This window comes from Hyperolius riggenbachi, chromosome 12, assembly GCF_040937935.1.
Source record: "Hyperolius riggenbachi isolate aHypRig1 chromosome 12, aHypRig1.pri, whole genome shotgun sequence".
NCBI classification, from domain to species: Eukaryota; Metazoa; Chordata; class Amphibia; order Anura; family Hyperoliidae; genus Hyperolius; species Hyperolius riggenbachi.
Genome location: NC_090657.1, coordinates 58,719,114 through 58,746,662, shown reverse-complemented (window position 1 = coordinate 58,746,662; position 27,549 = coordinate 58,719,114). Strand labels below are relative to the sequence as shown.

Genomic DNA, 27,549 nt, shown 5'->3' with positions numbered 1-27,549 from the left:
ATTTTTTTTTTGTCACAAGTTAGCGGAAAATGACACTTTGTGAAAAAAAAACCAATACATATCAATTTCCGCTAACTTGTGACAAAAAATAAAATCTTCTATGAACTCATCATACACCTAACAGAATACCTTGAGGTGTCTTCTTTCTAAAATGGGGTCATTTGTGGGGTTCCTATACTGCCCTGGCATTTTAGGGGCCCTAAACCGTGAGGAGTAGTCTTGAACCCAAATGTCTCAAAATGACCTGTGAAATCCTAAAGGTACTCATTGGACTTTGGGCCCCTTAGCACAGTTAGGCTGCAAAAAAGTGTCACACATGTGGTATCGCCGTACTCAGAAGAAGTAGTATAATGTGTTTTGTGGTGTATTTTTACATATAACCATGCTGGGTGGGAGAAATATCTCTGTAAATGACACATTTTTGATTTTTTTTACACACAATTGTCCATTTACAGAGAGATTTCTCCCACCCAGCATGGGTATGTGTAAAAATACACCACAAAACACATTATAACACTTCTCCTGAGTATGGCGATACCACATGTGTGACACTTTTTTGCAGCCTAGGTGCGCTAAGGGGCCCAACGTCCTATTCACAGGTCATTTTGAGGCATTTGTTTTCTAGACTACTCCTCACGGTTTAGGGCCCCTAAAATGCCAGGGCAGTATAGGAACCCCACAAGTGACCCCATTTTAGAAAGAAGACACCCCAAGGTATTCCGTTAGGGGTATGGTGAGTTCATAGAAGATTTTATTTTTTGTCACAAGTTAGTGAAAAATGACACTTTGTGAAAAAAACAATAAAAATCTAATTTCCGCTAACTTTTGACAAAAAATAAAATCTTCTATGAACTCAACATACACCTAACAGAATACCTTGGGGTGTCTTCTTTCTAAAATGAGGTCACTTGTGGGGTTCCTATACTGCCCTGGCATTTTACGGGCCCAAAACTGTGAGTAGTCTGGAAACCAAATTTCTCAAAATGACTAATCAGGGGTATAAGCATCTGCAAATTTTGATGACAGGTGGTCTATGAGGGGGCAAATTTTGTGGAACCGGTCATAAGCAGGGTGGCCTCTTAGATGACAGGATGTTTTGGGCCTGATCTGATGGATAGGAGTGCTAGGGGGGTGACAGGAGGTGATTGATGGGTGTCTCAGGGGGCGGTTAGAGGGGAAAATAGATGCAATCAATGCACTGGGGAGGTGATCGGAAGGGGGTCTGAGGGGGACCTGAGGGTTTGGCCGAGTGATCAGGAGCCCACACGGGGCAAATTAGGGCCTGATCTGATGGGTAGGTGTGCTAGGGGGTGACAGGAGGTGATTGATGGGTGTCTCAAGGTGTGATTAGAGGGGGGAAATAGATGCAAGCAATGCACTAGCGAGGTGATCAGGGCTGGGGTCTGAGGACGTTCTGAGGTGTGGGCGGGTGATTGGGTGCCCGCAAGGGGCAGATTAGGGTCTAATCTGATGGGTAACCGTGACAGGTGGTGATAGGCGGTGATTGATGGGTAATTAGTGGGTGTTTAGAGGAGAGAAGAGATGTAAACACTGCACTTGGGAGGTGATCTGATGTCGGATCTGCGGGCGATCTATTGGTGTGGGTGGGTGATCAGATTGCCCGCAAGGGGCAAGTTAGGGGCTGATTGATGGGTGGCAGTGACAGGGGGTGATTGATGGGTGGCAGTGACAGGGGGTGATTGATAGGTGATTGACAGGTGATCAGTGGGTTATTACAGGGAATAACAGATGTAAATATTACACTGGCGAATTGATAAGGGGGGGTCTGAGGGCAATCTGAGCGTGTGGGCGGGTGATTGGGTGCCCGCAAGGGGTAGATTAGGGTCTAATCTGATGGGTAACAGTGACAGGTGGTGATAGGGGGTGATTGATAGGTGATTGATGGGTAATTAGTGGGTGTTTAGAGGAGAGAAGAGATGTAAACACTGCACTTGGGAGGTGATCTGATGTCGGATCTGCGGGCGATCTATTGGTGTGGGTGGGTGATCAGATTGCCCGCAAGGGGCAGGTTAGGGGCTGATTGATGGGTGGCAGTGACAGGGGGTGATTGATGGGTGGCAGTGACAGGGGGTGATTGATAGGTGATTGACAGGTGATCAGTGGGTTATTACAGGGAATAACAGATGTAAATATTGCACTGGCGAATTGATAAAGGGGGGTCTGAGGGCAATCTGAGCATGTGGGCGGGTGATTGGGTGCCCGCAAGGGGTAGATTAGGGTCTAATCTGATGGGTAACAGTGACAGGTGGTGATAGGGGGTGATTGATAGGTGATTGATGGGTAATTAGTGGGTGTTTAGAGGAGAGAAGAGATGTAAACACTGCACTTGGGAGGTGATCTGATGTCGGATCTGCGGGCGATCTATTGGTGTGGGTGGGTGATCAGATTGCCCGCAAGGGGCAGGTTAGGGGCTGATTGATGGGTAGCAGTGACAGGGGGTGATTGACTGGTGATTGACGGGTGATTGACAGGTGATTGACAGGTGATCAGGGGGGATAGATGCATACAGTACACGGGGGGGGAGGGGGTCTGGGGGGGGGGTCTGGGGAGAATCTGAGGGGTGGGGGGTGATCAGGAGGGGGCAGTGGGCAGGGGGGGGATAAAAAAAAAAATAGCGTTGACAGATAGTGACAGGGAGTGATTGATGGGTGATTAGGGGGGTGACTGGGTGCAAACAGTGGTCTGGGGGGTGGGCAGGGGGGGGTCTGAGGGGTGCTGTGGGCGATCAGGGGGCAGGGGGGGGGGAAATCAGTGTGCTTGGGTGCAGACTAGGGTGGCTGCAGCCTGCCCTGGTGGTCCCTCGGACACTGGGACCACCAGGGCAGGAGGCAGCCAGTATAATAGGCTTTGTATACATTACAAAGCCTATTATACAATGTAAATGCGGCGATCCGGGTGCTAGAAACCCGCCGGCGCTTCCGAACGGCCGGCGGGTTACTACGAGCGGTGGGCGGAGCCAGTCCCCGGCGGCTGATCGCGTCACGAATGACGCGATCGCCGCATAGCCACTCCCGCAGCCGCCCCCGCCGATGGGCGTATTGCGGTCGTTTGGGCCCAGTCTTTGCCGCCGCCCATCGGCTGGGGGCGGTCGGCAAGTGGTTAAACTAGGACTATAGTAGGGATTAGATTGTGAGGACAGTCAGTGACATGACTATGTACTCTGTAAGGTGCTGCAGAAGATGTCAGTACTATATAAATACATACATAAGTAATATTATGGCAGAACATTTGACTATGACTATAATAGGAATGTTAAACTGAGAGCTCCTTTGATGGACAGTCAGTGACATAAATTGATCAGTGTACTGAACTTTGCAAAGCACTGTAGAAAATGTCAGAGCTAAATAAATGCATATTTGTAACAATAATAAAACATTTTAGTGGCATTGGCGTAAAGGTTTAACTGCAGCAGTTAAAAAAAAAAAACACTTCAAAGGTAAAACCCATTCAAGGGGCAATAACTGATACTTTCATAAAAAGGAAAAATTTAAAGAACTTCCTAATTTTCCATGATAAACAACATAATGCTTATCTAGATATATGTATCTAACTAAAGTCTATTGAAGCCAAGAAAGATTTTTTTTTTCCATCGTCGACCTTTTTAAGAAAACTGTTCCGTGCTTTAGTACTTTTGGGATCTTTGCATCTTTCTCCATCAACTAGCATGTTTGGGGTTCCATTATTATACCACTACAAATGAATGTTTCACTCTGTAAAAAATTTTTTTTTAAAGCAGAGCCGAGATAAAAAACCGACTATAAGAAGTAACTTGTCTATATAGCTTATACAAAGTTTACATAGTTTACACAGCATATCTAGCTGCAAACAGCTTCAGCAGTATATAACTATTTCTTCCTGTGATACAATGAGAGCAGCCATGTTCTGTTTGTCACATTGTCACAGGCCGAGGGCTGAAGATGCTATCAGCTTGCCTGTGTGTAAATTCAGTCCCCTCTCCTCCTCCCTCCTCCCCTCTGCTTCTGAAATCAATGGCTAGTAACCTTCTCCTGCCCAGACTGAGCTCCCTTAAGCCCTTGCTACAGTGCCAAGGCACAAAAGGAGCTGTGGGCGAGGCTTGTTTAGTTTACAGGGAATTAGAGTATTAAAACAAAACAAAAAAGTATTTGGCTTGAGGAATGCCCTATAAACTATATGAAAGGAACACAATTAAGCAATGAGTAAAAGTTTATCTCGGATCCCCTTTAAGTGTGTTTCTCTATGGTTGTAATAAACCAGTCAGCAAAATTGCTAACATGGCCACTAATAATTAAACTCATAGTTTACAATTTTTACTTCACAGCAGTAAAACGAGATGTATTTTTTTAAATACAAAACATTGTACACAGACCAGCATGTGCAACTAAGACAAATTCAGTCTAGTCTTTCACATTTTCCTATTTATAACAAAATTTAAGAGGAATATGCAATGATTTAAATTTTTGTTTTACTTATTACCTTGGTGTGATAACATCACTAAAGGTTTCCAGGAATATAATGAACATGGGAAGTGGGGCCCATATGCAATTCACTTTTTCTCCTGAGTTTTCTAGGTGATATTTTCACAATTTGTCATAAAATGCTTTTTAAAGAAAAAATCCGACCAAGAATTGAACTTTATCCCAAATCAGTAGCTGATACTCCCTTTTACATGAGAAATCTATTCCTTTTCACAAACAGACCATCAGGGGGCGCTATATGACTGATATTCTGGTGAAACCCCTCCCACAAGAAACTCTGAGTACCGTGGTACTCCTGGCAGTTTCCTGTCTGGGAACCTTGCTGCATTGTGGGAAATAGCTGTTTACAGCTGTTTTCAACTGCCAAAAAAGCATGCAGCAGCTACATCACCTGCCAACAGTAAAAATGTCACCATGTAATAAATGTCAGAATGTAAATCAGGGATTTAAAATATTTTACAATGGGCAAACACTGACTAAATCATTTATACATAATTATTGTAAAAATGAAGCACTTTTTTTTATGACATTATTTTCACTGGAGTTCCTCCTGGAGTCACCAGCAAGCAGGAAAATACAATACATTTGATTGTACTTATTCACCATCTTCTGGGAACAATTTCAATTGTAAAATGCTGAAAATTAAGTTTACAGAGAAGATGAAAATTATCTCCTAGGAGATGTATGTATTGCATATGAGCCCAGGTATCCAAAACTGGGCTGCCTATAATGAATGTTCCTACTAATGTTCTGAAAAACATATTCCTATTTCCTTTGCATCAATGCCTCTTTTAATAGAAACATAACTCTTGCCAGTTTTAGATTCTGAAAACCTGTTACCCCCTTATAGTAATGGATCTATGTAATGCATCCTGTAGCCTGAAAACTGTTAGTGCATAACCTTATATTTATCTACAATGAAACTAATTTGTCAACTAATGTATTATCATAAATTATAATAATTTTGCTTTATAAAATTGTACGTATAATGTAATATATGCTTGATAATAAAAACATTATTTAAAGAGACTCTGAAGACTTTTAAAATTCATCTTTTTATTTAACAATTCCCTTTTACACTATCACCCCATCCAAAACGCCGCTATCCCACGGCAGAACGCTGTGTTTAACCCCCCAAAGACCGGGGCAATGTTGGGGGAGCGCTTCGTTGTAGAGGCAGAGCTTTGGGCAAAAGCTCTGCCTCTACTCCCGTCAATCGCCGCTGATCGCTGCTTCTCCCCGCCCCTCTCCCCGCCCCTCTCAGTCTTCTTTCACTGAGAGGGGCGGGGGGAGGCGGAGATCCACAAGGAATAACGCTACAGCTCAAAGCTCTGCCTCCCCGGGCAGCAAAATCCATGACCAGGAAAGTCGTGGATTTTTGCCCCGGTCTTTGGGGGGGTTAAACACAGCGCTCTGCCACGGGATAGCTGAGTTTTAGATGGGTGATAGTGTAGAAGGGGGATTGTTAAATAAAAATATGAATTTGAAGAGGCTTCAGAGTCTCTTTAAATATACACGTGTGTGTGTGTCTGTGTGTAAAATGTAAAATATATTTATTAAAGAAGAAGTTAAAGAGGAACTGCAGTGAAAATAACATATTGAATAAAATTGCTTATTTTTCACAATATTCATTTATAGATTATTTACTCAGTGTTTTCCCATTGTGAAATCTTTCCTCTCCCTGGTTTACATTCTGACATTTATCACCGGGGTGAAACCTTTAGTTCTGCCAGGTGATCTGTACGGAATGCTCGTTACTGAGAGTTCTATGCACAGAGGAAGATATTGCTTGCTTGGCAGTTGCATAAAAATGTTATTTAATTCCCACAATGCAACGAGGTTTACAGACAGCAAACTGTCAGGACCTTGGTCATGACATCATGCTGTGGGAGGGGTTTCACCACAATATCAGCCATACAGACTACCCCCCTCCCCTTGATGATCTATTCAGGAAAGGGTAAAGATTTTTTTGTGGGAAAGGGGGTATCAGCAATTGATTGAAATGAAGTTAAATCCTTGGTTAAAGTTCCTCTTTAAGGGCAAAATCCCATAACCTATATATGATTGCAAGTTCTCAAGGGCATGGTCCTCTCCCTAGTGTTTCCTGTTTCCTCTGTACACATTCTATCAGATAAGCATGTACCTGTGTAGCTCTGTGTTTTTGGTACCTTTGTTGATGAATGTTTGGCCTTAGTGTGTGATCTACTGTATCAGTATGATTGGTCCCCACTAGTGGCTTTTTTGCTGTCTGTACACCGCTATGAAAGATGATGGTGCCATATAAATCAAAATAATAATGATACGAATAATCATGGTATTACATCATTTAGTATTTATAGTAGCATAGAAAAGACTGATAGATTGTAAGCTCTTTGGCAAACAAGAACAACTGTGAGTGGTTCGCTCATCTCCTTAAAAATAAAAATGTGAGGGCTATGTGAATATTTTTAAAATGATAATTAACAAATTAGGCTAGCTGAAAATGTGCCATACCGATTAGTTTGCAGAAAGTGAATGCTTCACTGGTCTTACATTTTGTCTCCCTCCCTAAGCTATTTTCTCCAGTAGAGCAGACGGGAGTTTGCAGACAGTCCCTTACAGTGTGTGATTTGCATCCACAGGCAGTTTTTTTTCCTTTTTGTACATGTGTCTGACTCAGTTCAGTTGCAGCCTGGCTGTGGCAAGGTAAGGACCCACTGCGCTCTGCTCTCTGCAGGAATCAGCAATCACACTCTACCAGGCAGCTGTTTACAAAATCACTCAAGAACTTCCATTCCTATAGATACATTTTGGCTTTCTTATAGCTGCTGTTACCTAAATTCACTTGCATCTCTGTTCATCCATTTTTCTTTTTATGTGGCATTCATAAAATATTTTAAGATGCTGAGCTTAAAAAAAAAAATGTTTACAACTCGTTTATAAATATTTAGTATTGGCTGTTAGAATAAAATGGACTTTCAAATGAATTTTTGAGCGTGTAGTTCTGCAATGCATGTCAGTATTGTCACTGACGCTGAGATTGTTGCGTTTATTACTTATGGTGACCACTAATGATATAATCTTTTGTGTCCAATCTTACCAAATGTACATAGTAGTAAGTGAATATACTATTATTATTATTTAGTATGTATATAGCGCTGACATCTTCTGCAGCACTGTACAGAGTATATTGTCTTTTCATTTAACTGTTCCTCATATGAGCTCACAATCTAATCCCTACCATAGTCATATGTCTATGTATGTATGGTGAGGTGCATGTATCATAGTCTAGGGCCAATTTAGGGGAAGCCAATTAACTTATCTGTATATTTTTGGGATGTGGGAGGAAACCGGAGTGCCCGGAGGAAACATGAGCAGATGCAGATATATTGAATGGATACTTTAAGCAGTCCCTTTATATTGCATAGAAATGGTAAGATTGGACAGAAAAGATTGGATCATTAGCCGGGACCTTTTTATAATCATCATTATCATTACACATTTTTATATGCAGACATCCAGTAGGGTAAAAGGAATTGTTAATTGAAACAGTTTCCCCATTTTTTTTCTACACACACACACACGCACGCACGCACGCACGCACGCACGCACGCACGCACACACACACACACACACACACACTATATTGGTGTAATGTGCACGCTTACATGTATTTAATATAATCGTGTATACAGTAAATATATGGGTTGATATGTAGAAATCTGAGAATGTTGCAGTTGAGACTTACATTTAGATAGACAAAAAGTGTCAAAAATACCCCTGTTGCCCCCAATAACCCACCAGTAATTCTCTTTGGTTGTTTGGGACTGTTGATGAAAGGTACACTTATGGTTGCTAGGGGTAACTGTATATACCACTGTTTGTTTTGGCGTGGAAGGGCAGAAATATATTTTGCCTTCAAGAATCTATATGGAACTTATAAAAGACACATGTAACTTCCAGATCAGCTGGTATTTTAAAGTCCTTTATTTATGCATGATAACATTGTTTGTATATTTTTATACAGCCAGATATATTTCATATGAGTCTTTTTTTTTCTAGGAGAAATATGGTTGCATGTTACTTTTTGCAGGGTTGTTAAGTCTTTTTGTTACATTTTTACATCCTTGAAAGTAACAGTTGTTTAGTTGTTCTTTTATTGGAGTTCGCCTCCTATTGATTGTTATACACCGCCGCTGCAGCACAGATGCAGTTTAGTGCTAAGTCATCTGTGTGTGTTATACTGTCTTCTCTATGGGATGCCTCTGTAGTTGCATTGATCTAAAGTTCTTCTGGATGACCTAAATATTTCCTGCGGGGACATGACCATGGTGGTGTTGGTTGGGAAGAGGTGGTGGGGGAATGGAAGGGGGGGGGTCATTTATTCAGTTTTTCAATTGGGTGTGGGGGAGGGGGAGTGTCGTTTATATGGCTTTACAATTACCAATTTCATGGAAAACCTTTAACCTCTTTTGTCTGGAGATTCTTAAGTTGATGTGTCAATGCTGCAAAACATGTATTGTAACTTTGTAGGACTCTAATGCAATACTTCAGGGAAGGAAATTGGGAAGTTTTGACATTTCTCAAAGTGTTACATATTTATGTGTACTAAAATAACTTGAAATAAGGCTTTGCTCTATAAGGCAATGCATGCATTGGTGATTTTAGTCAGTAGCATCAGGGCTGGGCCGAGGCAGAGGCGAGAGAGGCTCCAGCCTCAGGGCGCAGTCTAGGAGGGGGCACACAACTTACTCAGCTAACATTCCCCTATTGTGTTTGAAGCAGAGAGAAATAAGCCTAGCCAGATAATTAGAGATTAAGGTGTTGGGTGCCCTGGGGCGCCTCTTAGTCTAATAGCAATCAGTGTGTGACGGCCGGGGTGAGAGGGATGGAAGGGTGTTCTTTGATGTCTCAGCCTTGGGTGCTGGAGGACCTTGTCCCGGCAAGTGCAAGTTTTACATGCCCTCCCCCCCCCCTCCCCAAGCACTCTACAATTGATACTGTGGACCAAAACCTGCCAAGGACAACACAGGTGCCAGAAGGGGATGGGGAACAGCTTGTTAATGATTATTATCATTCTAAGCATTTATATAAGTGATCATTACAAGCACAGGACCAATAAAGAGGTAATACTGCGGATGAGGGAGGTTCCTCTTGCCCAAGGGCCCCAGTGCAGTCGAGACCTCTGAAACCCCTATTGCTACGCCACTGATTTTAGTTCTGTGTTAGACCTCATTCACTCAAATGACTAGGAACTCCTTTTCACATTATGAATTGAAGGATTTTCCATAGAGTGATCCACGGGCCGTTGTGTATACTAAATACAGGCGCTTTTTAGCAGTTTTAGATTGAATCATCACGCTGATGTCAGGGCCGGTGCTGAGGCAAAGGAGGCAGATGCATCAGGGCCCCAGAGCTTCTAGCCCCCCCCCCCTCCCAAGGTGTCTCCTCCCCATCTCCCATGCAGCTAGGGTGACCCATGGGTACGGGGCTAATTTGCCCTACCTGTTGCCAGGATTAATATGCAGCCAAAGTCTAAAACATAGAGTATGGTGCTGCCTGCTGTGTCCTGCCTAGATAAGACTCTGCTGTGTGTATATTCTGCATTTCTGGGGGAAAGGGGGAGGGAAATAATGGGGACCCCAAGTATGCTTTTGAGGGGACATAAGATGGACACCTGATGATATTGTGTGACAGGTGGGGTAGGATGGAGCCTGGAAGCCAGCTTGAAGGCCCTGGGGATGGATTTTCAGGGGGGGGGGGGGGAGGGGGGGAGGATTAGGGAGCACCACAAGTTACTTTTGCTTTGGGGCCCTATAGTAGCTAGATCAGTCCAGTCTGTTGGCACACTGCAAATGGGGAAACCAAACCGTGATCAATATTGCAAACCAGAAAGCAATGCGCAGTCCACTCCCACATCATGTCATCCTTTTGAATGTCTCCTGGCATGACTCAGCACAGGCCCATTCATTCCTGTACTCAGTGTTTGCTGAAGTGCTTTTAACATTTGTACTGGGATGATAAGGAGTGAAAGCAATGAGAATGTTTCTGAAGCTCACATTTCAAGCAGGGATCAGGTAGTTTACTGGTAATACAGCAGAATCCCTTTATAGTAAACTCCAAGGTACCGGGAAAATTTGTTTACTATATCAGAAGTTTCCTACAACAGAATTGGTCATACATTGAATATTTATACAGACGCATTTGCTGGTACCTGAGGTGTGAGTTTACTATATGCAGAGGTTTACTATATACTGTATTGGCACTGAACAGACAGAATAACAGATTACATTATACATACTGGAGATGACCTGCTAGTACCTTAAAACAGAGGTAAAACCACAAAGATAAGTACATTGTTTTCTTGATCAGGGCAAGTACACTAATACCATCTCTACTACAGTCATGGACCTAAAGCAAGTATGTGTTTGCATGGGGTTCCTCTACATACTCTGGTTTCCTCCAAAAATCATACTAGTATGTTAATTGGCGTGAATGCCTCCAAACTACGATAGGACATGTGACTATGCCTATGGTTCAGATTAGGCTGTAAGCAAGCTACTCTGAAGACAGTGACTGTCAGTGACATGACTATGTACTCTGTAACGTGCTGCAGAAGATTTTTGTGCTATAAAAATACAAAATAATAATATGATAGGACGTTAGACTATGACTATGGTAGGGATTAGATTGTGAGCTCTTCTGAGGACAGTCAGTGCCATGACTATGTACTCTGTACAGTTCTGCAGAAGACGTCAGTGCTATATAAATACATACTAATAATATGGTAGGACATTAGACTATGACTATGGTAGGGATTAGATTGTGAGCTCCTCAGAGGACAGTCAGTGACATGACTATGTACTCTGTAAAGTGCTGCAGAAGATGTTAGTGCCATATAAATACATAATAATAATCAGGGCTGTGGAGTCGGAGTCGTGGAGTCGGAGTCGTGGAGTCGGGCAATTTTGGGTGCCTGGAGTCGGAGTCGGGAAAAAATGCACCGACTCCGACTCCGACTCCTAATGAATTTGTAACTGTAATTAAAATAGAAAATATGATAAAATTTTCTATTTCTCAGATAATAGTCATTAAAAATAATGTATATATACAGTATATATACAGTAATAGCTGTGCTTAGTCCACAAAAATGAAATAAACCAATAAAAATTAGTTACTTGTGCTGCTTCAATAAAGCAGTCCCCGTATTTTTAAGGTCAGATATACATATCTGATTGTGACTGTATATATGATGTGTACACAGGAATCTCTTATATATACTAAATAACATCTATGCTGTAAGAATAAAGCCTGATGTGTAGCTGTGTCACTAATAGAGATGGTCAATGAGATGGAAATAATTCTGCACTGATGCTGATTTATGCAAATGTATGCACTCCCTTTGCTCATGAAATCAAATAATTTGATATGTTGTTAAAATTTGGTTTGGTGACTACAAATTAAAGGGTACCTGAGACGGATGAAAAGTAAAGTTTTATACATACATGGGGCTTCCTCCAGCCCCCTTCAGGCTAATCAGTCCCTCGCTGTCCAGCACCACCTGGATCTTCTGCTATGAGTCCTGGTAATTCAGCCAGTCAGCGCTGTCCGGCCAAATGCCGCTCCCACAGCCAGGAACATTCTGCACCTGCGCAGTAGTGCTGCACAGGTGTAGTATGCTCCTGGCGGCGGAGTGTGTGCATGCGCACTACGCCCGACTGGCTCAATTACCTGGACTCATAGCAGAAGATCCAGGTGGTGGAGGAGGACAACGAGGGACTGATTATCCTGAAGGCGGCTGGAGGAAGCCCCAGGTATGTATAAAACTTTAATTTCATCTGTCTCAGGTTTACTTTGTTACACAGTAGTACTATACTCTACATATGCACTCCCCACAGAGCTGCAGGGAATCCACTGAGAATGCTGTGCACATTGAACACAGAGGTGTTGTCTATTACCTATAAACCTGGTTCAGATTGTGCATGAACAATGTGTAATAGAGGAAGAATCTCCTCATTCCCCTGCAGAGTACCTGCACATCACTCTTACATGTACCCACACTTACATTGCCTAGGGCCTGATAGATGTTCTTTGTTCCGGTTTGTACCTTTTACAAGTACTCTTACCAAGGACTAGTTTTAGTCTAAAGGGAATAAATATAGTAGTCTACATATCCTTCTCACTTAAGTTGTCTTGTAAAATTCCTAAGCGTTGGCAGTTAAGAGACGAATTTCATGTTACATACTTTTAATCAACAAAATTGTAATATGCAAATTAGAGGAGTCGGAGTCGAGGAGTCGGAGTCGGTGGAATCCTAAACTGAGGAGTCGGAGTCGGTGGATTTTTGGATCGACTCCACAGCCCTGATAATAATATGGTAAGATATAATTAGACTATGACTGTGGTGTGGAGGAGTTCAAAACACAATTCAGAAACACAGTAGAAAAGATGGATGGATTTATTGGGATTTTGGTGACAGGTCGTATGATGTAATTTTCTTCCAACGTGCTGTTCCCCTTTAAGGATTAGGGATGAAGGGCTGTAATTCATGTTGTTCATAATTGGCATCTGACCAGATGCTTTTCATTTGAATAAATGCTCCTCTTCTTTCTGATCACTGCAGCCGGCGTCCTCAGCTCTGCTGACATGATGATGAGGAGTTGTGACTCTCCCGTCAATTGCTTTGTTGCAATTGCGTTACGATGATTGAAATCTCCATGGCGGGGTGCGGAATGCCAAATAAGTGAGATCTCTCTGCAGTCTAGTGCTGAGAAGGTCTTGCTTGTTTAAAGGGAACCTGAAGCGAGTAAAATTATTGAAAATAAACGCATGATGTAGCTGCAAGTGAATATTACATACTAACCTCACCGTCAGTTCTCCTCAGAAGCTAACCATTTTCTTCTTACAGTGATCCCTTCCAGTTCTGACAAGATTTTGTCAGAACTAAAATACACCACTTGCTGTCAGTTGTTATTTATCAGCAGCTGTCAGTTACAACGGAATGTGCAAGGTAATGTCCATGTTACCCTATTGCTCAAGTGGGTAATATTACAGTTTAACAGTGTGCTGATCAGGAAACTGTTATGGGGTCATGGCCATTTTTGAAATGGAGGACGGAGAATTCCATTGATCAAAGTGGACAAATGGGACACAGTTGAGGAGAAAGAGATTGAGGAGTAGATTACACAGGAGGTAAGTATGACCTGTGTATGGTTATTTTGACTTTTTATTTTCAGTTTAGGTTCTCTTTAAATGCCACCCTCCCCCTGATTAATATAATTGTGGTGGGAGGAGGTACCCAGAAAAATAAAATACATTAAAAACACTGAGAGCCCTTTCACACTGGGGCGGTGCGTTGCGGTAAATTTACTGCACCACGCACCCAAGCAATGAAAGTCTATGGGGGAGTTTACACTCCCCACGTTGCGGTACGCTGCGCCAGGAGTGCCCTATGTAACGCGCTGCCATACCTACATTACCCGGCAGTGGACCAGGAGTCATGGCAGCGGAGCGGCATGCAAGCGTATTTTTTACAATGCGCTTCCATGCACTTCTGTATTCCCAAAACAGGAAGTGACCACAAACGATCATCACTTTCTTTTAACACCAATTTGTAGTGTGAAGCTGGCCTAAAAAGTAGAGTAATTGGTTTGCTTACCTCTTCTGAAGAAAAAGTTAGTCATGCATCAAGTACCTATATACTCCACTATAAGTCTAGGTATTTAGGTCTGAATCACTAAATAAAAATATAGGGTACTTTGTATAGTTTACTTTTGATTTGGGGATGTTTTTGAGGCACCCATTGCCTGTGAGACATTGAGATTTTTACCAACCATTGGCTGCAACACTGCGCAACCCCCGCCGCTGCCGCCGCTGTCCGCGCTCCCGCTCGCACTTCCGCTCGTAATCACGTCGCCGGCTGCTCACCCGGAGATCAATGAACGGTTCGTTGATCTAAGCCCCACAATGATCCGCTGCTTTTCCGCTAAGCATCGCGGTCATTGTGAAAAAAAAAACTCTCTCAGCCTCCTAGTACTTCCTGCAAGCGTCCGGAAGGTTGCATTAAACAAAAAGTTACTGTTGCCATCTTGTGGCCAAATAGTAAAACTACACCCTAAAGCATTTTTCACATACAAATACACTACTTTTACACAAAAAATTAACTCGTTACCTCCCACACTCCCCAATTATTATTTTTTGTAATAAAAAAAAAAAAATTACAATAAAAAAAATACATAAATAGTTACCTTAGGGACTGGACTTTTTAAATATTTATGTCAGGAGGGTACAACACTGTTACTTTATAAACTATGGGCTTGTAAATAGTGATGGACGCAAAACTGAAAAAAAATGCACCTTTATTTCCAAATAAAATATTGGCGCCAAACATTGTGATAGGGACATAATTTAAACGGTTTTATAACCGGTACAAATGGGCAAATACATTTCATGGATTTTAATTACAGTAGCATGCATTATTTAAAAACTATAATGGCGGAAAACTAAAAAATAATGTTTTTTTTTTCAAATGTTTTCCTATTTTCCCATTAAAACACATTTAGAATAAAATAATTCTTGGCATAGTGTCCCACCTAAAGAAAGCCTAATTGGTGGTGAAAAAACAAGATATAGTTCATTTTATTGTGATAAGTAATGATAAAGTTATAGGCGAATGAATGTAAGGAGCGCTGAAAGGTGAAAATTGCTCGGATGCTGAAGGGGTAAAACCCCTCAGTTGGGAAGTGGTTAATCACCCCAAAAAGCCCGGGGCAAATTGCGGGGCTCTTTCCTGTTGGAGGCAGAGCTGCAGCTGAAAGCTCTGCCTCCAACAGGAAGGAACCCCGCAATTCACGTCTATCTTCTGCGGAGATCCGCAGGAGATAGATGCGAATGGAGGCAGAGCTTCAGCTGAAAGCTCTGCCTCCCCGGGCAGCAAAATCCGCGACCAAGAAAGTCGTGGATTTTTGCCCCGGGGTTTGAGAGTGATTAGGGCTTGTTTTGCCGCGGGGTAGCGGCGGTTCAGCTAATACATTAGTGCTTAACAAGACTGGCTAATAAAAATGGTCATTTTCAGAAGCTTCAGAGTCTCTTTTTAACAAGGAAAGGACAAGAGGAGGATACTGGGCTGCAGGAGGGGGAGGAGTGGATAATGACTGCACTTGAGGGCCTGAAGGGGTTGATGACTGCAATATTTTATACTCCCATAGTGCAACTGTTAATTCCTCCTGGTCCCCAAGTGCACCCATGAACTTTTCTGCGTAGACTTATACTAGAGTCAATAAAAATGTTCAGCCTAAGAGGGTCTAATATTGTAGTTGAGCTATACATGAGATTAACTTATATTTGAGGATATATGGTAATGAGAAGGCTTTTTATTGCACAAAGGGAGGACAACGCATTTCGCAAGTTGACCCTGCTTCCTCGGGTCAGTGAAAGATTGTGCCAGGTGGCTTTAAAATAGCCAATTATGAATGATGGTCATGTCTAGGAGAAGTCATGGAAAAGCATGTGACTTGTTTGATCAGCTGATAGATTTGCAAAGCTCTGATTTACTATGATCACACCCTGCTTTAACACATGATTGTGACTAGCAAATCAGAAACTTGCATATCTATCACCTGACCAAACTGATCACATGCTTCTCCATACAATGGCGTCATTAGAGGGGTGCGGTAGGTGTAAACCGCACCAGTTGTCACCTGAAAAGGGGGTGGCACCAAGCTACAGTCTAAGGGAGAGTGAAGTAAGGCTATATAAATATAGACCTTTTTTTATTTACTACAATAAAGTATTATTGGTTTTGTTTAGCGTCATGAGATTGGAGATTCATGGGTAAAAGATTGGTGACACCATGAATTTCCGCACCAGGTGACACCAACCCTAGTGACGCCTGTCTCTGTGAGTTCTCCTAGACATGACCATCGCTACTGGTTATTATTTGTTTACACCTTTGTTGTAAGGTAAGGTTGTAATTTTAGCTCTCTTACCCTGTTTGAGAGTCTTCCTGTGCTTATTTCCTTCATGGAGGAGCCTAAATACCCGGAGAGTGACCACCAGGGGTGGACAACACAACCCGAGCGAAAGTACGGACACTTAAAGAGGAACTCCAGTGACAATAATATAATAAAAAAAAGTTATTCATTTTTACAATAATTATGTATAAATGATTTAGTTAGTGTTTGCTCACTGTAAAAGCTTTCATCTCCCTGATTTACATTCTGACATTTATCACATGGCGACATTTTTACTGCTGCCAGGTGATGTCAGTGGAAGGAGATGCTGCTTGCTTTTTTTCCAGTTGGACACAGCTGTAAACAGCTGTTATTTCTCACAATGCATTGAGGGTCACAGACAGGAAACTGTCAGGACCGTGGTCCGGACATCGCACCGTGGAAGAGGTTTCACCACAATTTCAGCCATACAGAGCCCCCTGATGATCTGTTTGTGAAAAGGAAAATATTTATCATGTTAAAAGGGGTATCAGCTACTGATTGGGATGAAGTTCAATTCTTGGTCACGCTTTCTTTTTAACCCTTATCCTACAAGGTGTTAATTGCAGTTTGAAACTTTTGGCTCCTGGTACTTCCCTTCATGTTTTTCGGTTTCCTGGGAGGCTTGATGGGTTGTCCCGGAACTCCAAGGAAACCGAAAAAGAGAAAAGGAGGTACTAGGAGCCAATAGAACAAACTGCAGGGTCAGCCTGCGAAATGCGTTGTCTTCCATTTATGCAATAAAACCCTTTTTTATTAGTGGATGCACGACTAGCTTGTCCTTCAGGAGAGGTAGGGAAACCTTCTTCCTCCCCTTTTTAGTGTTTTTGTATGTACCGTAAATTAATAAGCTAACCCTGATAAAATGTGAAGAGTTAAAGGGAACCTAAACTGAGAAGGATATGGATTTTTCCTTTTAAAATAATACCAGTTGTCTGACTCTCCTGCTGATCCTGTGTCTCTTATACTTTTAGCCACAGCCCCTCAACAATCATGCAAATCAGATGCTCTGACTGAAGTCAGACTGGATTAGATGGCTGCATGCTTGTTTCAGGTGTGTGATTCAGACACTACTGCAGCCAAAGAGTTCAGCAGGACTGCCAAGCAACTGGTATTGTTTAAAAGGAAACATCTGTACACCTCTCAGTTGAAGTGAACCTCCTGACTAAAAATCTACTCCGCAGCACTGAAAAGGCTTGGTGTTTCTTTAACAGTTTCACAGCATCAGAACTATTTTTCTTATCCAAGCCTCATTTTTGGCTGCACAGAAGCTAAGCTCCGCCCCATCATAGATAACTGCCCGGGCAGTTTTCCCCTGATACTGTGCTAAGCATGATGTTGTTGTTCTCGTTGCCTAGCAACTGGGAGGGGTGATCAGGACACAGGACAGTTGAAACTGTGTCTTATGCTCCCCGTCACCTCCTTTCGACCAAAAAGATGGCTGCCCTCTTGAAATCACAAACATTTGCCTGTTCTTTTAAAACAGGGTTGGTAAGAGATTAAATTACCTATCTATTTTAATTAACATAACTAATGTAACGCAATGACAGTATGTTTGTTTAGGCTGAAGTTCCTCTTTAAAGAGATTTTGTCAAAGACATCTTGCTTGGTTCACTTCAAACATCAAATTGGACATTTGGAGAGAACCAAGCAAGATGCCTTTGACAAAATCTCTTTATCAAAATGTTATTAGGGTTAGCTTATTAGTTTACATACTAAGAGAAGATAGCAAAATTCCTGCACATACACATCAATTGTTGAAGATTTAATCGATCTGCTCAGAATCTAATCCCCCAAAATGTTTTATAATTTATCGACTTATAACTGATTTTGAACAAAAATCGATCAAAAGTATTGATCGGACAGGATCAAGGTCGAATAGGACCCTTTTATACTTAATCAATTGCTTTTAGTTATAACTGAAAAAAAACTGTTTTTCAAAGTAATGTCCATGCTTTCCTATAGCACAGTTTATACCATACGCGTTTTAACTGAAAGGTTTTTCACAGTGCTGCTTTGGAGGTAAAAAAAAAGTGTATTAACGCATTAAGTGTAAAAGGGTCCTCAGGGGTGGGGCAAGAGCTGAGGTAGATTGACAGCCCAAGGCAGCGCTTCGATACATGTTTTAATTCCCTGCTGGAATTCATTAGAAATCAATGAGCTGTGTGTGGTAGGAATTACTTCAATTTTTCCTTAACCGCAAATGCTGTGGCTGCTGTTTTTTTTCCAGCGATTGCATTTAGGGTTAAGTCAATAGGAACACAAAAAAATTGAATACCAAACTTTCCGCTCTGTGGTTTTCCTGTTTAACCTCTTTTTTTACTCGAGCCCAGTTTTATCTCACCTTGCTGGTCGGAGCTTCAGAACTTGCTTTGTTTATATCATTCCATGGCTGCCATCTTGAATTTAGCAAATTTTGAGAATGACGTTCTATACAGAGCTATTATCTCTAAACAATATTTGACACTTGCTTCAGACAGTAAAGGGTTATCTTAAGTCCCCAGGTTCCCCAAAAAGCTGGGTATTTAAGCTCCCGAAGCACAGCAAGGTCAAGCAGTCCATCAGTACTGTCTGCTGTCTCAGATGTTTAAGGGACTATTATTGTGAAAAACTGTAAAAGTTAAAATACATGTAAACACATAAGAAGTATGCCATTAATTACTTTTCTCCTATGTTGCTGTCAAATAAATACATTTTTTTTTTTACTTCCTAACCATTGTGATTGGTTCACAGTGATCTGGCGGGCTGGGGCCAATGAAAGCTGACTGATGCACAGAACTCCGCTATCTTTAAACAGTGGAGATCTGTGCCTGCGAGGGCGCACTATTGCGTACCGTCCTCGGGAGATGCCTACGTTAAAACTGCGCAGCATCAGGCTTAGGCAGCCATAAGTGCACCTGCCAGTACTAAAGATGTCGCCACCAGTGATTATTTTTAGAATGTAAATGAGGGTGAGGAAAGATTTTACAATGGGCAAACACGGAATACATAATCTATACATGAATATTGTAAAGAAAAAAAAACAATTTTATTCATCGTGTTATTTTCAATACACTTCCTCTTTAACAGCGTCCTATCCTGCCTGGATTTGGAATATGATTTTCTAGCTGTGGCGGTAGAAAGGCACACCCATAAGTGGATACAGGGCTACAATACACAGCACAAAAATATATTCCATAGATGCACAGCTGGTATGCATCATATTCACTATAACTGGTTCCAGCCTTCACGAAGCACGTGGTGAAACGCGTTTAAATCATAACCGGACACTCTGTGTATCTGCTTTGCATTAGAATGTGGAGGGCTTTGATGTAACTGTTGTAGATCTTACCGCTGTGCTTTGGGAAGATCAATAATTCTGCCTGTAGGAATCTGTGTACATATGGTGTTTATGTTCTGCTCACAGGATTAGGCAATATATAAGGCATAGCTCCCAACTGACCCTTTTTTTGGAAAGACGATCCCTTTTTGCAAACCAAATCTCTCTGTCCTACTTTCAGGACTGTTTAGTGGTGTAGCTACAGACCTCAGGGCTCCGATGCAAAATTTTGCCCTACATTTAATAATGCGCCCCCCCCCCCCCTCCTCCCACCCCAGTATGGTACCCAGATGTGCCCCACTCATCTATAGGTGCCCCCAGTATAGGTAGCCAGCTATAGGTGCCTCAGTATAAGTAGCCAGGAATAGATGCCTCAGTATAGGTAGTCAGGAATAGGTGCCCCAGTATAGGTAGCCAGGAATAGATGCCTCGGGATAGGTAGCCAGGAATAGGTGCCCCAGTATAGGTAGCCAGGAATAGGTGCCCAAGTATAGGTAGCCAGGAATAGATGCCTCGGGATAGGTAGCCAGGAATAGGTGCCCCAGTATAGGTAGCCAGGAATAGGTGTCCCAGTATAGGTAGCCAGGAATAGGTGCCCGCCCCAGTATAGGAAGCCAGGAATAGGTAGCCAGGTGGGGGGAGGACACGTAGCATCAGGCACACGAGCAGCAGCTGAGGGGGTTATCAGATACCAATTAAGTTGGTAATTTACCTCACTAGTCGGTAACTTCACTTTTGCATGTGGTAACAGCCTTAGCGAATTGAAATTATATATATATGTTACGGCCAGAACCCGAAGTGTGGCCACTTCGCGTTCTGGCCAGCCACTTCGGTTTCTGGCCGGCCAATGTGCAAAGTGGCCGCAGCGCAGCGGCCAATGTTAGAAATGTAATGTTTACACTAAGCACAAATTGTATTTTACGGCCGTCTCGCTGCGGCCAAATGTATTACAACTTGCTTAATTTAATTAAATATAGCCGGTGGCAATGTAATAGATGAAGCCGCCGGCTTTCGCACTGCCTCCTCCTCTCCCCGATCCCCCCCCCCCCGCCTCTCTCCTCTCCCTGCCTCCTATACAATACGGAGAAGCCGGCGGTGACACGCGTGTCCCTGAGGGTCGTTCGTCGCGGCAGGTGCTGGCAGAAGCAGTGTCTGCAGCCTCCCCGCTCTGCTGCCCTGCTGCGACGAACGACTCTCCCCGCCGGCTTCTCCGTATTGTATAGGAGGCAGGGAGAGGAGAGAGGCGGGGGGGGGGGGGTCGGGGGGAGGAGGAGCCAGTGCGAAAGCCGGCGGCTTTATCTATTACATTGCCGTCGGCTATATTTAATTAAATTAAGCAAGTTGTAATACATTTGGCTGCAGCAAGACGGACGTAAAATACCATTGTGCTTAGTGTAAACATTAGATTTCTAACATTGGCCGCTGCGCTGCGGCCAGTTTGCACATTGGCCGGCCAGAAACCGAAGTGGCCGGCCAGAACGCGAAGTGGCCACAATGCAGGTTCTGGCCGTAACATATATATGTTACGGCCAGAACCTGCATTGTGGCCACTTCTAGTTCTGGCCAGCCACTTCGGGTTCTGGCCACCAATGTGCAAAGTGGCCGCAGCGCAGCGGCCAATGTTAGAAATGGAATGTTACGCCGTCTTGCTGCGGCCAAATTGATGACAACTTGCATAATTTAATGAAATATAGCCGGCGGCAATGTAATAGATGAAGCCCCCGGCTTTCGCACTGCCTCTCTCCTCCCCTGCCTCCCTCCTCTCCCCGCCTCCCATACAATATACGTAGCAGCCGGGGACATGCAGCCGGGAGAGTCGTTCGTCGCGGCAGGGGCAGCAGAGCGGGGAGGCTGCAGACATTGCTTCTGCCAGCACCCGCTCTGCAGGAACGGCAGGATTACCCTGCCGCAACGAACGAGTCTCGGGACACGCGTGTCCCCGCCGGCTGCTACTTATTGTATGGGAGGCGGGGGGGGGGGGGCGATCGGGGAGAGGAGAGAGGCAGTGCGAAAGCCGGCGGCTTCATCTATTACATTGCCGCCGGCTATGTTTCATTAAATTAAGCAACTTATCATCAATTTGGCCGCAGCGAGACGGCGTAACATTCCATTTCTAACATTGGCCTCTGCGCTGCGGCCACTTCGCACATTGGCCGGCCAGAACCCGAAGTGGCCGGCCAGAACTAGAAGTGGCCACACTTCGGGTTCTGGCCGTAACATATATATATTACATCAGTGTTCTTTTTTTTCCATTAATACTCTGTACCCAAAGGTACTGGGTCTGCCCAAATGTGATATTTCTGTACTTGTGACTATTAGGGTCACCCCCCCCCCCCAAAAAAAAAATCAGACAATTAAAAGCTATACAATAGAGTGAAATAGAAGGACTTACCAACAGTCAGGGCTGTACTTACATCTCTGAAGCCTATAGGCATAGAAGTTGTGGTCCCCCCTCAGCTCTGCCCTCTGCCAAATCCGCAAATCTCGCCATGAATGCAAGTGTGCTTACTGCTACTGCTCTCTACCTGGCCTAAGTCTTTTTTACAATTCCCTTCCTGGTATGCCCACCACTGACTGCCCATCCAGCCCACCCATCCAGTTGGGCTGGTCACTGCTGAGGGAGCATAGAGAGACAGACTGGCAGTCCCATGCAACTTTGTATGCTGTTCCGAAGGTGGTGATGTCAACCCATGGCAGCCATTCTCCTCTCACGGCAGCTCAAGGCTCATGCCTAAGGTACCAAGTGCTAAGTCTGGTCCTGCCTCAAGTGACCTTCAAAAGTATGTACTATAAAGAATGTGACAACACGTTTCATAGCGTAAAGCCACTTCTTCAGGTCTGCGCCAATGATAAACTAGAGGCTGCTGATATTTCTGTGTAAACAAGCTTTATTGCAGTGTTGTTAGGTAACAGAGAATAACAAGTTTCACACATAAAACTCAAGGTCACATCTTAACAATTACTTCAGGTTGAAATGATCAGCAGAGACAGCTTGTAAAAGAGCAAAAGCAACAAGTATCATAATATATCTCTTTTCTGTGCATGGGGACACAGAGTGCCTACCTGGTTTAAAGTCATACTCAGGATCCTATAGCATAATAGCAAGTCTATAATGTTTCAATAATTAACATATGTCAATTTAAAGAGACTCTGAAGCGAGAATAAATCTCGCTTCAGAGCTCATAGTTAGCAGGGGCATGTGTGCCCCTGCTAAACCGCCGCTATCTCGCGGCTTAACGGGGGTCCCTTCACCCCCAAACCCCCACTGCAACACTTGGTCGCTCCTGGAGGCAGGGCTAACGGCTGCAGCCCTGCCTCCAGTCGCGTCTATCAGCGGCGCATCGCCGCCTCTCCTCCGCCCCTCTCAGTGAAGGAAGACTGAGAGAGGCGGGGGAGAGGCGGAGATACGCGCTGACAGACGCGCGTGGGGCAGGGCTGCGGCGGTTAGCCCTGCCCCAACCAGGAAGCGCTTCCCCGGTGCACCGAGGGGATTTGGGGGCCCCTGCTATCTATGAGGTCTGAAGCGAGATTTATTCTCGCTTCAGACTCTCTTTAAGCAATGCAATCTTCCCGTATTATGTTACTTTTTTTCTATATTATCTTCCATGATGTAGAAAAATGTTTCTACCAGCAGTGTTTGATTTGATTCTTGTTATCTGACATTGAGAAGGTATTGCCCCTCTCGTTCCAGTTAAAGAGGAACTTTACGGAAAAAAATTAGTGGAGGGGTACAAAACAAATCAAGACATTCCAAAGTAAAAAGATACAAAAGAGAAGATAGAGAGAATGATTTATCCTTGTTCTGTAGTTTGTTCATGTTGTTTGATCTTCCATGAGCCTGCAGGTTAGCATCATTACTGCTGGATGGCATAAAAAAAAAAAATAATGGGCAGCACAACCTGCCTTTACTATGAACACACTCCCCAATAATGTTATAGTGTTTTTATTATTATTAATATATACAGACAGTCTCCTACTTACAAATTACTGGAATTACAACTTTTCAGACATACAAAGTTGTCTTCATGTACACAATATATAGTATTGTTTTTTATTATATATTTTTGTTGTTAAAGGTTACAGGATTGTATAGACTGCTATAAGTAGTTTAACCTCCTGAGCGGTATGGACGAGCTCAGCTCGTCCATCACCGCCGGAGGCTGCCGCTCAGGCCCTGCTGGGCCGATTTTCCTCAAATAAAAAGCAGCACACGCAGCCGGCACTTTGCCAGCCGCGTGTGCTGCCTGATCGCCGCCTCTCTGCGGCGATCCGCCGCGAGCAGCGGCGAAAGAGGGTCCCCCCAGCCGCCCGAGCCCTGCACAGCCGGACCAATCAGTTTCGGCCAGCGCTAAGGGCTGGATCGGAGGCGGCTGACGTCAGGACGTCGGCTGACGTCCATGACGTCACTCCGCTCGTCGCCATGGCGACGAGGAAAGCCAAACAAGGAAGGCTGCTCATTGCAGCCTTCCTTGTTACTTATGCTTGCCGGAGGCGATCAGAAGAACGCCTCCGGAGCGCCCTCTAGTGGGCTTTCATGCAGTTGGCTGCATGAAATAGATTTTTTTTTATAAAAAAAAAACCCTCCCGCAGCCTCCCTGGCGATCTCAATAGAACGCTGGGGAGGTTAAAGCACTTTAAAGCATGTTGAAAACAACCAAAAAACGTAATTCATGCTATATGTACGAATCCAGAGTTGCCCAAAATTCAATCATTTATTCACATTTCACCTTAACACAGGACTCCATTTACTAACAAATTCAACTTACAAAAACAAGCTCCTGGAATGGAACCTGTTTGTAAGTAGGGGACAGCCTGTATAGGCACAGAGGGAGATACTGCATGCTTGGCAGTTGGTAACAGCTGTTATCTCCCACAATGCAAAGAGGTTTGCAGACAGGAAACTGTCATTGCCATGGCCATGACATCAAACTGTGGGGGGAAGTTCATCTCAATATCAGCAACATAAACGTCCCTAATGATTTGCGTGACCTGGTTTGCATGTATTGCTGTATTGTCTTATTGCTGTATGTCACCCATAAATATTGTCTGTAACCTAAACTAATGTCCAGCGCTGTGTAATATGTTGGCGCTTTATAAATACAATAAATAAATTATCTATTAAAAAAAATAAAGTAAAGATTTCTAATTGGAGAGGGGGTATCCTGGGTTAAAGTTCCTCTTCAAGTGCAATTATCCATTTGGCTGCAAGTAAAAATGCAATTACTGTACATAATTGACAATGGCCTCAATTCACTAAGCTTATCTCCTGTCTTTAATAAAGTTTCTAGAGTGATCACCATGCTGATGAGGCATGTCGTATTCAGGAAACATTTTACCTCATGCAAACCTAGAGTTACCTCTTGTCTTTAAGTTAACTCTTCAATCCTTAAAATAACTCCAGAGTTAAAGACAGGCTGTTTATTAACTGCGTGTGAAAATAACTACAGAGGAGGTAAATTAACTACAAAGGAGGTAACTTAAGGAATGAAGAGATAAGATAACTCTAAGGGCCTGTACACACTGAAAAACGCAAGCAAAACGCAAGCGCATGCGTTTTTAAAGTGCCTGTAGTTTTAAAAACGCATGCGCTTTTGCCTGCGCTTTTTGTGCGTTTGCGTTTTTCTTGTAATTGCTGATTGGCTAAAGAATCCTTTGTTTTTTTTCTAGTTTACATTTCAACAGGAATCAGGAGATTGCAGAGTCTTCTGGGATACTGACTTCTGAAAAACGCAGGCAAAAACTCAAGCGCATGCGTTTTTAATGCGTTTTTCATGCGCTGCGCTTAAAAAAGCGCAGCAGGCACTGCGATTGCGTTTTTCTAAAAACGCATCGCACCAGTGTGTACAAGTCATCACGATTTTCATTCTTTTTCAAAAGACCTTGCGTTTTTAAAAACGCATGCGTTTTTAAAAACGCAAGCGCAGCAGTGTGTACAGGCCCTTAGGCCTCAATTCACTAAACTTATCTCCTGTCTTTAATAACTCTTCTAGAGTTATCACCATGGTGATAAGGCATGTAGTATTCTGGAAACATTTTACCTCAGGCAAACCTAAAGTTAACTCTTCTGTCTTTAAGTTAACTCTTCAATCCTTAAAATAACTCCAGAGTTTATTAACTGCGTGTGAAAATAACTACAGAGGAGGTAAATTAACTACAGAGGAGGTAAATTAACTACAGAAGAGGTAACTTAAGGAATGAAGAGATAAAATAACTCTCTCACTGTGTGGAGGTAAGTTATCTCTTGCCTTATTATCTCCAGCTTGATCTTAGTGAATTGAGGCCTTACTGTGCCGTGGTAAGTTTTCTCTTGCCTTATTATCTCCAGCATGATCTTAGTGAATTGAGGCCAAAAACATCTAAGAAATCTAGGGGTTTTTTTTATACCTTAAGGGTTTGTTTAACTTGAAGGTGGATCTCAAACTGAAATATATCTTTCAATCATTTTTTAACCTCTTCCCAAACGCAACTGCCACTGGGCATTCCCAGAAAATGTGAAAAATGGTGCCAGCTTGTCCAAATTCCCTGTGGTGAAACTATTAGGCTGTGGGGCTCCTGATCTATCAATGTTTGATGGATGCTAGGGTTTTGGGAAGCATATTTATTCTCCTCAGTGGCGCAGCTAGACATTATGGGGCCCCATAGCAAAATTTTGATGGGGCCATTATATCTAGGTACTCTTGAGCAATGCTACATGCTTGTACCCTATGAATATGAGTTGATTTACATTCTCATGCAAAGCACACTGTGCAAAGTCTAGGAGCACTGAGACAAAGTTAGAGGGTGGAGCAACAAAGCAAAGTTAATGATGAACACATCACGTACCATTAGGGCCCCTCTCTTCCCCAGGGCCCCATAGCAGTTGCTATGGTTTCTATGGCTATTGCTACACCCTTGCTTCCTTTGATTCCTGCCAACATTGCCTAATGCAAACTGACATGCTGTCAGCCAGGGCTGTTTCTAGCTAATGTAATGCCCCAGGCAAAACATCCCTTGCCCCCGGCCCTTTTCCCAATTTTGTGAATAGGGAGCCTTCGCTAATTAGGCTATCCGTAAAGAATTGATGATAGGTATGCTGATTTTTTCCCCCCAAAATAAGTGTATGAAGGATACACAAATTATTACCAGACCAGATCCGTCTCTCACCGCTGTATATTATTTCAGTTCCACTTTAAATATAAAATAAAACTGTAAGATAACTAAAAAGTTATATAAGAAGGATGGATACAGTTGTTTGTCCCATTAGTTTATTTTCACCTCGGATGAAAAGAGGATCTCCAGTGAAAATAATGTAATAAAAAAAGTGCTTCATTTTTACAATAATTATTATTATTATTATTATTATTATTATTATTATTTAGTATTTATATAGCGCCGACATATTACGCAGCGCTGTACAGTGTATATATATATATCTTGTCACTAACTGTCCCTCAAAGGAGCTCACAATCTAATCCCTAATCCCATAAATAATTAATGTATAAATGATTAAGTCAGTGTTTGCCCATTGTAAAATCTTTTAAATCCCTGATTTACATTCTGACATTTATAACATGGTGAAATTTTTACTGTTGGCAGGTGATGTAGCTGCTGTTTGCTTTTTTGGCAGTTGGAAACAGCTGTAAACAGCTATTTCCCACAATGCAGCAAGGTTCACAGAGAGGAAACTTTCAGGAGTAAAACGGTCCTCAGAGTTTCTTGTGGGAAGGGTTTCACCACAATAGCAGTCATACAGCGTACCCTGATGGTCTGTTTGTGAAAAGGAATAGATTTCTCATGTAAAAGG

General features: G+C 42.9%; 1 protein-coding gene across 2 annotated transcripts in view; it reads left to right on the top strand.

Annotated features, from left to right (window-relative positions):
* Nucleotides 1-27,549, top strand: part of TMEM100 (transmembrane protein 100) — a 92,090-nt gene that overhangs the window by 40,013 nt on the left and 24,528 nt on the right. The window contains exon 1 of one of the 2 annotated variants that reach the window (XM_068261882.1): nucleotides 7,131-7,163. The exons of the other annotated variant lie outside the window; for it this stretch is intronic. The gene's annotated coding sequence lies outside the window, so the exon portion shown is untranslated. Of the gene's footprint in view, nucleotides 1-7,130; nucleotides 7,164-27,549 lie in introns of those variants that run through there. 2 annotated transcript variants of the gene reach the window in all.